The 12,044-nt window shown below is 51.7% G+C and overlaps 1 long non-coding RNA gene and 1 pseudogene across 1 annotated transcript; both read left to right on the top strand.

Moving 5' to 3' along the window:
* Positions 1 to 304: 304 nt before the first annotated feature.
* On the top strand, positions 305 to 2,120 carry LOC120848046 (annotated as a pseudogene).
* Positions 2,121 to 10,230: 8,110 nt separating this feature from the next.
* On the top strand, positions 10,231 to 11,501 carry LOC121836834. The gene is made up of 3 exons (XR_006078023.1): positions 10,231 to 10,549; positions 11,333 to 11,402; positions 11,470 to 11,501. It is a non-coding gene; the product is annotated as an uncharacterized LOC121836834 (long non-coding RNA).
* The last annotated feature ends 543 nt before the right edge of the window (positions 11,502 to 12,044 follow it).

The following is a 12,044-nucleotide window of genomic DNA, read 5'->3' on the forward strand; positions in this document are numbered from 1 at the left end:
GATAAAGGCCAACACCCGTTGAACCGTCTCCACTCTTTCCATTTTTGAGTCTTCTTTCTTTTATACTTTTGAGGCGACGCCACTCTGCCGCGTTATTTCTTCCTCCTGCTTATATGTTGCTGGGTATATCTTTTGTTTGCTTTTTTTTTTTTTGCCCGACGTGTAAACAATTGCGTATCCTTGCTTTGTTTGGCTTAGTTTTTACTCCCTTTCCTTCGCTTCGGCGCTTACAGCCCCCGGTTCGTCTGCGCTAGGCCCGGGCATTTTGAGGGCCGTCTGCAACTTTGTTGTTGTTTTCTTCCGCCTAACCGGAGTTAGCAAGGCGGGGCTAGGGAATAGAAGTTTTGCCTTCGTAAAGGATTTCCTGTCTAACAGGAGAGCTAAATTGGTGGCCGGGGATCTGGAGGTAGGCGAAGGGAACCTAGGTAATGCTGGCACACCACAGGGTTCAGTGATATCTCCTGTGTTGTTCAACATAGTGATGGTGGATGCAGTACGTGCTCTACGTCGGGAAGGAATACCACATGTAGTATACGCCGATGACATTACTATGTGGTGTCTAGACAAACGACGCGAGGTTGTGAGAGGGACCCTGCAAAGAGGTATCGAACTGGTGGAAGAAAACTTAGAGGGAACGGGACTGGTGTGTGCACCAGAAAAATCTGAGTACTTAATGTGTCAACAACAGCGAAGCTCGTGGAAAGAAGTATTACTGTACGCGGACGGAGGGTTGATACCGAAAGTGCCTACGCTTCGGGTGCTGGGTTTGGTGTTACAAGAAAAGGCGGGCAACTCCGCCATGCTAGACAGGCTGAGGGCAAAGGTCCTGGCAGCCATGCGATTAATACAGAGGGTCTCCAGTAGGAGACGAGGCATCAGAGAAGAGGGAGTGTTGAGGCTAGTCCAGGCTTTTGCCCTCAGCCATATCATGTATGTAGGGCCATGTCTCAAATGGTGGAAGGCCGAGCTAAACAAGCTGGATGCGATGGTGCGGAAAGCTTGCAGAGCCGGTTTGGGGGTGCTCTCTTTCACGCATAACGCCGACCTGGACGCCCTTGGGGTGCATAACTCGGTGACCGAGATGATTGAGGCACACCGAGAAGCTCAGGAGTTAAGGCTTGCCGGTACTGCGGCTGGATGAGAAATTCTCGCCCGAGTCGGCGTAAGTCGTGGAAACACCGGACTAGCTGAGTTACCCAATGAGACCATGAGATGTGTGAAAGTGCGCCCGATCCCGAGACACATGCACCCCACGAGGGACGCTGGGCGTCGTGCGGCCAGAGCGCAAGCTCTGGAGCGACTGTTCTTGAAATCTGGAGGAGCGGTCTGTGTTGATGCAGCTGTACGTGGAGTTGGGGTGGCGGTTGTCACGGATCTGGCCACCGGGGAAATCAAGACGGCCCTGAGTGTTAGGGGCGGAGATGTTTGTGTAACAGAAGGAATTGCCATAAGCCTAGTGGTTTCCCTGCCAGGAGTTAAAGCAGTGCTAAGCGATTCGATGACTGCGGTGAGGGGGTATGCGCGCGGTCGTGTTCCGCCTCTAGTCGCCAAGCTGTGCAAACCTCGTAACGAGGTGGAAGTGGTGTGGACCCCTGCGCACATGGGCGGCAATGTCGCTCCTGACCGAATGGCCCGAGAGTTATTAGGCCGGGCTTTCGGTGGGGCGGCGGTGTTCGCTCCGGTGGGCTACGGGGAAGTATTACGAGCGAAACGAGAAGCGCGGCGGGTGTATCCCCCTCCGCACGAGAACCTAAGCAGAGAGGAAGCCGTCCTTCTAAGGCAGCTTCAAGTGAAATGCATCTTCACGCCGGTGTTGGGCCGGTATGTGGCTCCGGACGTGTACAGAACGGATGCGTGTGTTATATGTGGGGAAAAGGCTACGGTCATGCACGTGTTGTGGGACTGCAGTCCGGTAGGCGCACCTGGAACGTTGCCTGAGATGTTGGACGCCGGAGTCAAGGATACGACACTGGAAGGACAGCGAAGGGCCGTTCAGAAGGCTCGGGAACTGAGGGACAGGCAGGTCCGCAACCGGGCCCCCTGCACCCTTACCCCGGGTGGGGCTTTCGGCCTCCCCTAGCCAGATGGGCTAGCTTTTGAAGACAAATAAAGACGTTTATTCCTCCTCCTTGTTTTCTTCCGCTGTCGTCTGCGATAACCTCCTATTTTCGCCTTCGATTGAGTTTCTAATCCAAAATCGTCATACATACTTTTTGATATTTATTAAATATATTAAGAAGTGTAAGCTCGTTACCCATTTTTACTCGAATCTTATTTGTGTACTCCGGCCGGCACGTCTGCTACGGGTCATCGTTTGTTGATCAACCGGCCGCATTCAAGAACAAGTTTGTGCGATGTGGTGCCTACCATTGCAAGAACAAGTTTGTGCGATGTGGTGGAAAACCTTTCTTCTGCTTCCTAAGTCAACCTACGGACACCTACGTCAACAAGTACTTGAATGCAATTTTAAACTGCTTCGTCAAGCGAGCGAACGAACAACCCGCCAAAGTCACTGGAAAAATAAATTCGAAAGCAAAAAAAGGTTACTCACTGCTAGCACATATAGAAGATTGCTGCCTGCGACCAAAAAATTTCTGCGACTCTTTTTTACCGGGCAGTGTGAGCTGCACTACGTTATTTATTTCCCGTTTTGTTTTTAGTTCGTACCTACGCCGCGAAGGCAAATAAAGAAATGTACAACAAGCAGCTGAAAAAAAAGGGACGCTTTCTTCTTTTTTCATTAGTTTCGTCTGTTGCTTCCGCTTTGTTTGTCGTGAACTCAACACCGGTGGCGACCACCAGCTATTCATTTGCTGCTTTCCATTTTTCTTTATTTTTTGTCTATAAGCGCCACAACGATCGTCGTCGTTGAAATAGTTTTTTTGCTAGCTTCTTTGTTTTATTCGCCGTTGTTCGCTTCTTTTTCTCGTTTCTTCTTTTTTTTTGTCGGGAATGGCGACACCATTTTTTCTGCAAAGTTCGGTCAGTGTTTGCACGTTCATTTTTATCCTTACTTTTTGTTTTGTTTTTATGCTCCAGCGGCTCGTGCGCTTGCTCTGGTAATATTAACATGTCGTTTTTGCATGTTTTAACGTTTACGACGTAGTTCGAGTAGCTAAAAGCCTTTTTTTCCGCTTCCCAGACGCGTTTCAAACGCGTGTGATCCCCTGAGAGGCGTTTGAGACCCCTAAATAAACTGCTCTATCTTTGTTTATGCGCGCGTTGTTATTCGATTGTCGTTGCAGTTGCGATCAGTGGATTCCGCTTTGCAGGCGAACTGACCGTAATAAATTGTTTCTGCTGTTAGGGTGACGATACGGGGCTTGTAAAGCTCGAGGACGTCGCGGAAACTATACACGAACTCATCTCTGTTACGTCACGGCGCGGTGGTGGCGCGTCGGACGCACTTCCGGTCCGGGGCTGTGGGTGGAAGTGCCCATCTGAGACGTGTATTCCTGCGTTGTTTTGAAAGGAACCAGACAAAAACCTGCCTTCTTGTCAAAATGCTGCGACTGGGGCTGTACCAGAAAGGTCGAAAAAGGGTTGAAGGTCAGTTTTCATGCGCTCGGGTCGTCCGAGAACGTGGATATGTGCCGTGAAAAGGGAAAACCAGATGATTCAGTGGCGACTGACTGAATCATCCTGGTCGGGCCAAGCCAGGACACCCGTCTACAGGAAGCAGGGGCCATAGTGGTGTGTCGCCTTGCCCGGGGGGCCCCGAAGGGTCCAAACCTACCCCGGGCTCAGCTCAACCACCAGGATGCCCTTTTCCCTGGACACGGGCTCGCCACGCACAGGCAGACATGGGTGGGTCTTAGCCACTTTTTACTCAGGGTCTGTGGTGTCGCCAAAGTGGCTGGGGTCTGTGGTGACGCTACTCACCAAGCACCTAATGTGCAGGCGCCCCCTGCGGGGCTCGGGGTACGTGGAGACGCCACTCTCCAAACCACGACCTCCTCTATAATGGGGCGACCAACGCACCTACGTCAGCCCCAGCGCGCCACTTTTTGTTTTGCTTGTTTATTATTTTCTAGTTCTCGTAAGTCCCGCTGCGCCTCGTGGCGCTGCGCTTCATCCTCAATCGGGCGGACTGAGGAGCGCGGGGAGGACGGTAAACACATGGTTTTGGTGCGCACAGCTGCGCAGCATCCTTCGATCGCATGGTTTATTGCGATCGAGGTAGGACCGAGCGCGGTCCTACCAGCTGTGATGAAGAACCGACTCTTTGAGTGTCACCAGAACACTGCTGCAGCACACAAGCTGACCCTAGTGACACTAGTCATTCAAAAGTTCATGAGGCCCTTCTTGTCTAACTATGCAAATGGGAAGACTGAAGCGCATGCCCAAAGCCAGTGTCAAGGAAGGTCCATAAAGTTTAATATGAGGTGGAGCATTTAGTGCAGGTTTGTTTTTCTTTGTGCAATATTTTTTTTTAAATAAACAAAGCAAGTTGCTCTACAGTAATGAAAAGCAGGAAAGTGGTACCTGCAAGCAGCTGCATCTGAAACCTTGCATTGTTAATTGATCTCGGCTCCTCGATTCTTACAATGTCCGTAGATGACAGCAGGCACGAAGAATGCATGCAACTGTTTTCATGCAGAAGATACCATAATATTATTTCAAACTAATTGGTTATTGATAATCTTCAAAACTATTTAGTCATTTTCAATCAAGTCTCAATTTGCTTCATTCGAGCCATACCAGTTTGATTATGCCAAGAGTTCGACATACATTTTAGGAGGTCATTCAAGGTCACTGCGATGATCCGCAGTGTCCCTTTGTTAAGTCCTCGTCTCATGTGTGGGTTGTTTTGTATCTTTTGTATCCATCGGTTCGAAATGTCTGCAACAAAGGAGTTTATGTGTAGAGTGTGGTTGGGAAAAAGTTCCGAGGGTACTTAAAGGCTGTTTGAGAAATAAACCAGTTAGCTGAGTTTGAGACGTTTTCTGTGTGCTCCTTCTACTGAAAGTTCTTCCGATTTCTTCCACCGCACTCTCAGGTGTAATACGACATGATTAGCTACCACCAGCTCGCCTGCACTCTCACCGTCTTTTCACTAATACATTTTAGCTCGTCCGAAGAATTGCATTTTCTGTGCGTTCCCCGTGAACCAAAGCGGATTGATGGTAATATATTCCAACTGCCCAAGGTGCTGTAATGTGACCGAAATTAAACGTTGTACTATACCGCGATCGCAATCTAAAACAATTGAGAATGAGCTACGATCGAGCTCCTTATGTCCGTGGGAAACTGTTACAAGTGTAAACCAAACTCGCTTCCAACCAGCCAACGTTCGTCGGCGGCAAGAAGCGGAAGCATGACAGACGCAGTTCGGTTCCAACACAACACTAACTGAGGGAGCCGTGTGGCCCCCTGTTTAATATAGAGCCGCACTTCCAGACATCAGGCCACCAGGGGACCTTGTGGCGCTACATGCTAGCCAGGAATATAACAGTCCTCCCCTCTAAGGTACAAAGACAAGCAACAGCTAAGGGGAGTACCGCTGCATGGCCCTCCTAGTCCTTGTGCTACGGCGCAGCTGGGGTAGACTGATGCTTGTAGGATGAGGAGTTACCCCAGTGCTTGCAACACTGTCGCTTGCACCCACGCTTGTTTCGCCTGGCTCGAACAGAGTGCCGGGAGCACCAGCAGATTCACTCGTATTTAATCCTTGCGCTTCCAACTGCACTGCAGCACCAACAGGTTGACACGTCTCTGCCCCGGTCGTAGCTGCTGTAGGGGCGTCGGTCGGTCTGGAACGCAGGTGATCACCGTGCCGATGCCACAGTGTGCCATCTTCAAGGCAGACTTGCGCTGAAGATTGACTTGTGGCGCCGACGACCCAGGGCATACCCTGGCGGAAGTTCCTGGCGAACACGTTCTCCTCAGGGTTGAGCGGCGGTCCCTGTTGGCAGCCTTTATCAGTATACAGTTTGTTTTAGCTGCTTGAGCAGCACTGATGATTGGAGGCTGGGACGCAGGACATCCAACGGCGTCTTGAACATCCTTCCCGTCAACAACTCGCATGGTGCTCTGCCCGTGACCTCGTGCGGAGTAGTCCTGTAATGAAACAGGGATATGGAAATCCGAGTCTGAAAATCCCCAGAGCCACTTTTATTGAGTTTGTTCTTCACGGTTTGTACAACACGCTCCGCTGCCTCGTTTGACGCTGGATGATATGGCGGCACGAGCATGCGGCGCACCCCGTTGCATGTTAGAAAGTCCAAGTACTGCTCACTTGCAAATGCAGGCCCATTGTCTGACCCAATCAGATCTGGCAGACCGTGCTGAGCGAAGGCCATTTGCAGGGCTGTTATGGTAGCCTCTGCAGAAGCTGACGAGACAGGAAACACTTCGACCCATTTTGAAAAAGCATCCACAATGACCAAAAAGGTATGCCCCATAAATGGCCCTCCAAAATCAATGTGAAGCCTGGACCAAGGCTTCTGGGGGAACGGCCAGGGCGTCTGTTGAACTGGTTGTGGAGCCCGCTGATGAGCTTGGCAAATCGAGCAGCTCTTCACATGGTGGGTTATGTCGTTATCGATACCCGGCCACCAGACGTGACTTCTGGCGATCATTTTGCTCTTCTCGATGCCTGGGTGGCTGGAATCAAGCAGACCCAGGACTCGAGCCTGCAGCACTTTTGGGATCACCACGCGTGCTCCCCCGAGCAAACAACCCTCATGCAGGCTAAGCTCTGAACTCCTTGCACAAAAAGGGCTCGTGTCTGATGCTAGTGCAAGGTTCTCTCCTCTGAGAACAGCGAAAACGACATGTCCCAGAACAGGGTCATTCTTTGTGGCTTGAGCCACAACGGAGGGTGAAAGAAGATTCGGATATGCATGCTGTAGCATGAAGACGTCAGCCGGCACGTTCTCTTCAACGTTGCTCCCAGGTAATGGAAGTCTACTGAGTGCGTCAGCATGACTTAAATTCCTTCCTGGTTTGTAGGTCAGCTGGTACTTGTACGCTGAAAGCTTGAGAGCCCACCTGACAAGCCGAAGTGACGCGTGGACAGGAACTGGCTTGTCAGCACTCAGCAATCCCAGCAGCGGCTTCTGGTCTGTGAAAGCTTGAAAAGGGGTCCCCCACAAGTACTGGTGGAACCGTTCCACCCCGTAGACCAAGCCTAATGCCTCTTTGTCAAGTTGACTGTAGTTTTGTTCTGCTCGGGACAAACTCCTTGATGCAAAAGCAATGGGTCGCTCTTGGCCATCGGCTTCACGGTGCGCCAGAACTGCACCGATCCCGTATGGTGATGCATCACAAGTTAGACACACCGGCTTCTCTGGATTGAAATGAGCTAGAACCGGAGTGGACGTCATCAAGTGCTTGATTGTGGTAAAAACCTCTTCTTGGTCTTTTCCCCACTCCCACTTCTTCCCGTCAGTAAGAAGCAAGTGCAGTGGCCGCAGGCGTTCAGACAGGTTAGGAAGGAAACGTCTGTAGAAATTAATCAATCCTAGGAAGCTCTGAAGCTGCTTGACGTCGCGAGGAGCAGGAGCATGAAGTATGGCCGCGACTTTGCCGAGGCCTGGAGACAACCCTTCCTGGTTGATAATGTGCCCAAGGTATTCAACCTGCGGCACAAAAAAATGACACTTGTCGAACTTCAACTTCAGACCGACATCAAAAAGGCGCTTGAGAACGGAACGAAGGTTGTGCAGATGATATGAGTCAGTCGCGCCGGTGACCAGGATGACATCAAAATACACAGCGACGTGCGGCAGCCCTCGGAACAAGTTTTCCATCTCCCTTTGGAAGATAGCCGGAGCGGACGACACTCCGAAAGGAAGGCGGGTGTACTGGAACAACCCCATATGTGTGGAAATGGTGACATACTTTCTAGAGTCCTGCTCAAGAATCACTTGCTGGTAAGCATCCCTCAGATCCAACTTGGTAAACTTCTTACCCCAGACAGCGTGGCCCACAGATCTTCGATTCTGGGAATCGGGTACTTTTCCAGGGTGGCCACCAGATTCACAGTTACCTTGAAATCGCCACAAATCCTCACACGTCCATCCTTCTTCGCAAGAGGAACAATGGGTGCAGCCCAGGCTGACGTCTTGACTGGTACAATAATGCCCTCCCTTTCTAGACGTTGAAGCTCCTGTGCAACTCCATCTTTGAGTGCGAAAGGTAGTGGACGCAGCTTAAAAAACTTCGGTGGAGCATTTTCCGGAACATGAATACTGGCTTTGAGCCCCTTGAAAGTACCCAGCCGTTCCTCGAACACAGCAGAAAACTCTTGAACAAGACTTCTGACGTCAGAAAGAGAATGAACAGTTACCTCCACATCAGAGTTGAGGCCCAGCTCCCAAATCCAGTTGCGTCCAAGTAGTGTAGGCGACCCTTCTCCGGTGACGAACAATGGCAGCACGGCCTTCTTGTCGTGGAACTGCACGCTGACGTCCACCCTGCCTTCAACTTGGGTCAGTTCACCGGAATAGCTTCGCAGCAACATGCCGGATGGCACGACTCGTATCGCAGGCACTAGCACCTGCAGACGTTTCTTGGCGATGACAGAGACACTTGCGCCTGTGCAGAGTGGCTCGCCACACACATGCAGAGTGGCTTGCCACACACGTAGACGGTGACTGTGAACGGCGGTGACGGCGCAACGCTGTCAACTTGCCACATGTCGAAAACCTCGGAAGATGTGCCGTCGTCCTCACCGTTGTCATGGACGACATTCACTGGATGCGTCTCCGTTGCTGGGGGCGGGCACGCTTGCGCCAGAAAGCGGTGCCTGGTAGAACTTTTCCTGAGTGACTGGGCGTCCCTCTGCTTCGAATTGCACACGTTCGATAGATGTCCTCGCTTTCGGCAGTAGTTGCACGTAGTCTTGACGTGCTTGCAGCCGGACGCAAGGTGTCCGTCTCCGCAGCGGTAGCAGGTGACGCCCCCCGTAGGTGTCGTGACTCGATGCGTTTCGAACGCGGCGCTGCCGGAGCTGGTCTGGCAAATCTCCCTGGCGTCTCTCTTCGCCGCTTTCATGGCCACAGCGGTCTGCACAGCGTCCTCGAACGTCAAGTCTGGCCGTTCCAAAAATCTGGTCTGGATTGCAGTGCTGTTAATCCCGCAGACGACACGGTCCCTCAGCATGTTTTCAAGCTCAGCTCCTAAGCTGCAGTGCCCGAAGCTGCAGCGCGAGCACGCGAGTTGAAACGGAAGCGCTGGACGACGGCGGAAGGCTTCGGGCAGTAATGGTTGCCGAGGACAGAAAGAACCTCATTCAGAGACTTATCTTGAGGCTTGGCAGGCTTGACCAGGTCCCGAAGAAGAGCGTACGTCTGCGCACCGCAGCAACAGAAGAAGATGGCTTGCCTCTTGGCGCGACGACATCATTCGCCAAAAAAAAAGCTTCTAGACGCTCGACGTAGGACGACCAGGGGACCTATGTTGGACTTTCGAGAAACTAGAAACAGAAGTGACGTAGCGGCAGCAGGAGCGTAACCAAGCAACGGCGCGCACCGCGAAACCGCCCTCTTTGACGCCGTGACGACATGGCAAGATTGGCGTCTGTCACTCACTTGAGAGGCGTCAAGAGCCAACCGCCGAAGAGCGGAAGTAGCTACGCTGTCCCCCTGCCGTACCTACGCTTTCCCAGCGGTACCTATCTGGAGCCTTGTCCCTACGCAAGCGTCCGTTTCTCCGGCAACCGGAAAGGCATTTTCTGCTTTTAGTCAAGCGATGGCAGCCAATCCCTTGCCGCGGCGACCTTCACATCGGCTCTTTTTTAAAGAAACTTGTCAAACTAAAAAAATACACGTGTTCTATTGAAATGAACAACTGATTTTGTAGCGGTTCCAAAAAATATTAGATGAAGTAAACTCGCATAAAAGGTTAGAACAACATGCGGGATGCAAATGAGCACCTAGTTCAAATCACTGTCACTGATGACGGCTCAAGAAACGGGAGGATGTGGCCTGTCATGCTCGCTCTTCTTGCGTCGTGATTGGTTCCTCGGCGTTCTCATCGGCTAATGCGGCAATCTCATTGGCTGCGGAGCGATAATAAAAGGTTCCAGTCTTGCAGTACCCTGCGTTTCTTAAATTGTCAGTGACTATGGTTCAAACAACATAGACGACGGGAGCAGGCAACGTGTGACCGCGGCCCAGAGCGAGGAACTCGATACATTTATGTTCGAGAACCCCTCTCTGGTACGCGGTGCAACTGAGCTCAGCCCGGCCCTGTCCAGAAACTACAAAGTTCGTCTCTGGACCGAGCTAACCTCCCGGCTCAACTACCTCGGGCCTCCGAGGAAGGAGCCGGAAGCTTGGAAACGTTATTGGGCCGTGCGGGTGTCGAAGGCGCGGGCGCGGGCAGCCGAGCTGGCGAAACAGGCGAGGTAATTTGAGTCGTCTACTCATAGTGTGGACCAAGCTATTGAATTACTTCCTTTACTCGCAGGCAAACTGGGGGAGGAGGCGGCCGGGTGCGCTCACTGGCGTCATCATACGCACGTATTTTGACGCTGGTGGGCGAGGACTCGGCCCTGGGCGCTCCTGGGTTTTCCGTCCCCGCTTTTGAGGACGAGGCCGAGGTGAGTGCACGCTTGAACCTAACATACTATTGCACATGTAGCTGTTCAATCCCAATGGAGAATATCCATGCAGGGTTTTATTATCAGTGAGCTAAGATGTATACCGCAGTGAAATGTGATAAATATGAATGCAGGGGCGGATGCAGAAATTTCCTGAGGGGGGGGGGGGTCAGGTGTTGGTCAGCGTAACATGTGTTTAGGAACCCCCTCTCCCTCTCCCTTGTTTAATGCCCTAAATTTTACACATGCAGAAATCAAGAGGGGGGTCAGGACATCCGACCCCCCCTCTAAATCCGCCCCTGTGAATGTGAATATATGCATTAAAGGTGCTGGCACTTTTTATAATTCAGTGAATCGGAGGGCGGATTAATTCATCCACGTAAAGGCAAAACCTAAAACGAAAGCACTTACGACAAAAAACACTATATTTATTGCAGTAATACTGGAGTTTCTAAGGCCAAAACATCTGTAGCTGTTGTGTAGTCCTTTTTCTTCTTGCTTTTGTGGTTGTTGCAACCCTCAGTTGTATTGTGTGCACGCTGTCGTAAGATTCAATTTCTGTATCACAGAGGTACATTTTCACAAAAACAGGGGAAGTGCAACCTTTTGAGCTGCCACTAGACATATTTGGGGAGTCAATCCTAGACATGAATGGCACTACCTCTGAAACAGTCTAATTTTGTTTCCCCTGAGTGGAATGCAGCCTCAACAAACCCACTCTCAATATCTAGAAAATGCAGACAAGTCCTGTGTACTGACTAGGACTTACAAATTCCCTTCTAGGGGAGACCCACAGGCGCCCAGGCAGGTCACGGGCAGCAGGCAGCCGAGCCGGTGCCCTCCACCTCGCGGGGTGAGACCTCTCATGAAGACAACTAGGATTGTCTGATATGACAGAAGCATTCTTTGTTTCCTGGCAGATGTCAGGCCACCTGCAAGGCCCCGGGTGCGGTCCACGGCGCCTCGTGCCGTGTACCGGCACGAGGCGCCGTGGACCGCGGGAGCGGCACGACGAGGCTGCCATGCAGGCAGTCGCCAACCAGACTCGCCAGCTGCAGCAATTGAGACGAGGGACGCGCGGGACGTGGAGTTCCAAGGCCAGGTATTGGCTCAAACATAGAACTCCGTAACATGACTAAATAGGTACGAGTTTAATAAAGATGCCACTGTGAAAGTGGGACTGCAGCAGAGGGCAATGGAGATCTACAAAAGCATAATGCAAACCGAACTGTGACATATGTAAGGTTTTCACGCCCTCTGGGTGTCTAGAAATATGTTGTTGCGGCGCATTAAATGCCCCGTCTTTCCAGCTCCTGCGTTCAATCGAGACCCTCAGCCACCGCATGGAGGCTGTTGCGGAGTCGAACCAGGAGCAAGCTCGCGCCACACAAGCGGTGGCCCTGGAACTCCAAAACACGACCCGCGTGCTCATCGAGGTCGTTCTGCTGCTGACTGCCGAGAGAAGTCGAGCCCTGCGAAGACAAGACCTGCCAAG

Source organism: Ixodes scapularis, unplaced genomic scaffold, assembly GCF_016920785.2.
Source record: "Ixodes scapularis isolate PalLabHiFi unplaced genomic scaffold, ASM1692078v2 PGA_scaffold2__306_contigs__length_199485367, whole genome shotgun sequence".
NCBI lineage: Eukaryota > Metazoa > Arthropoda > Arachnida > Ixodida > Ixodidae > Ixodes > Ixodes scapularis.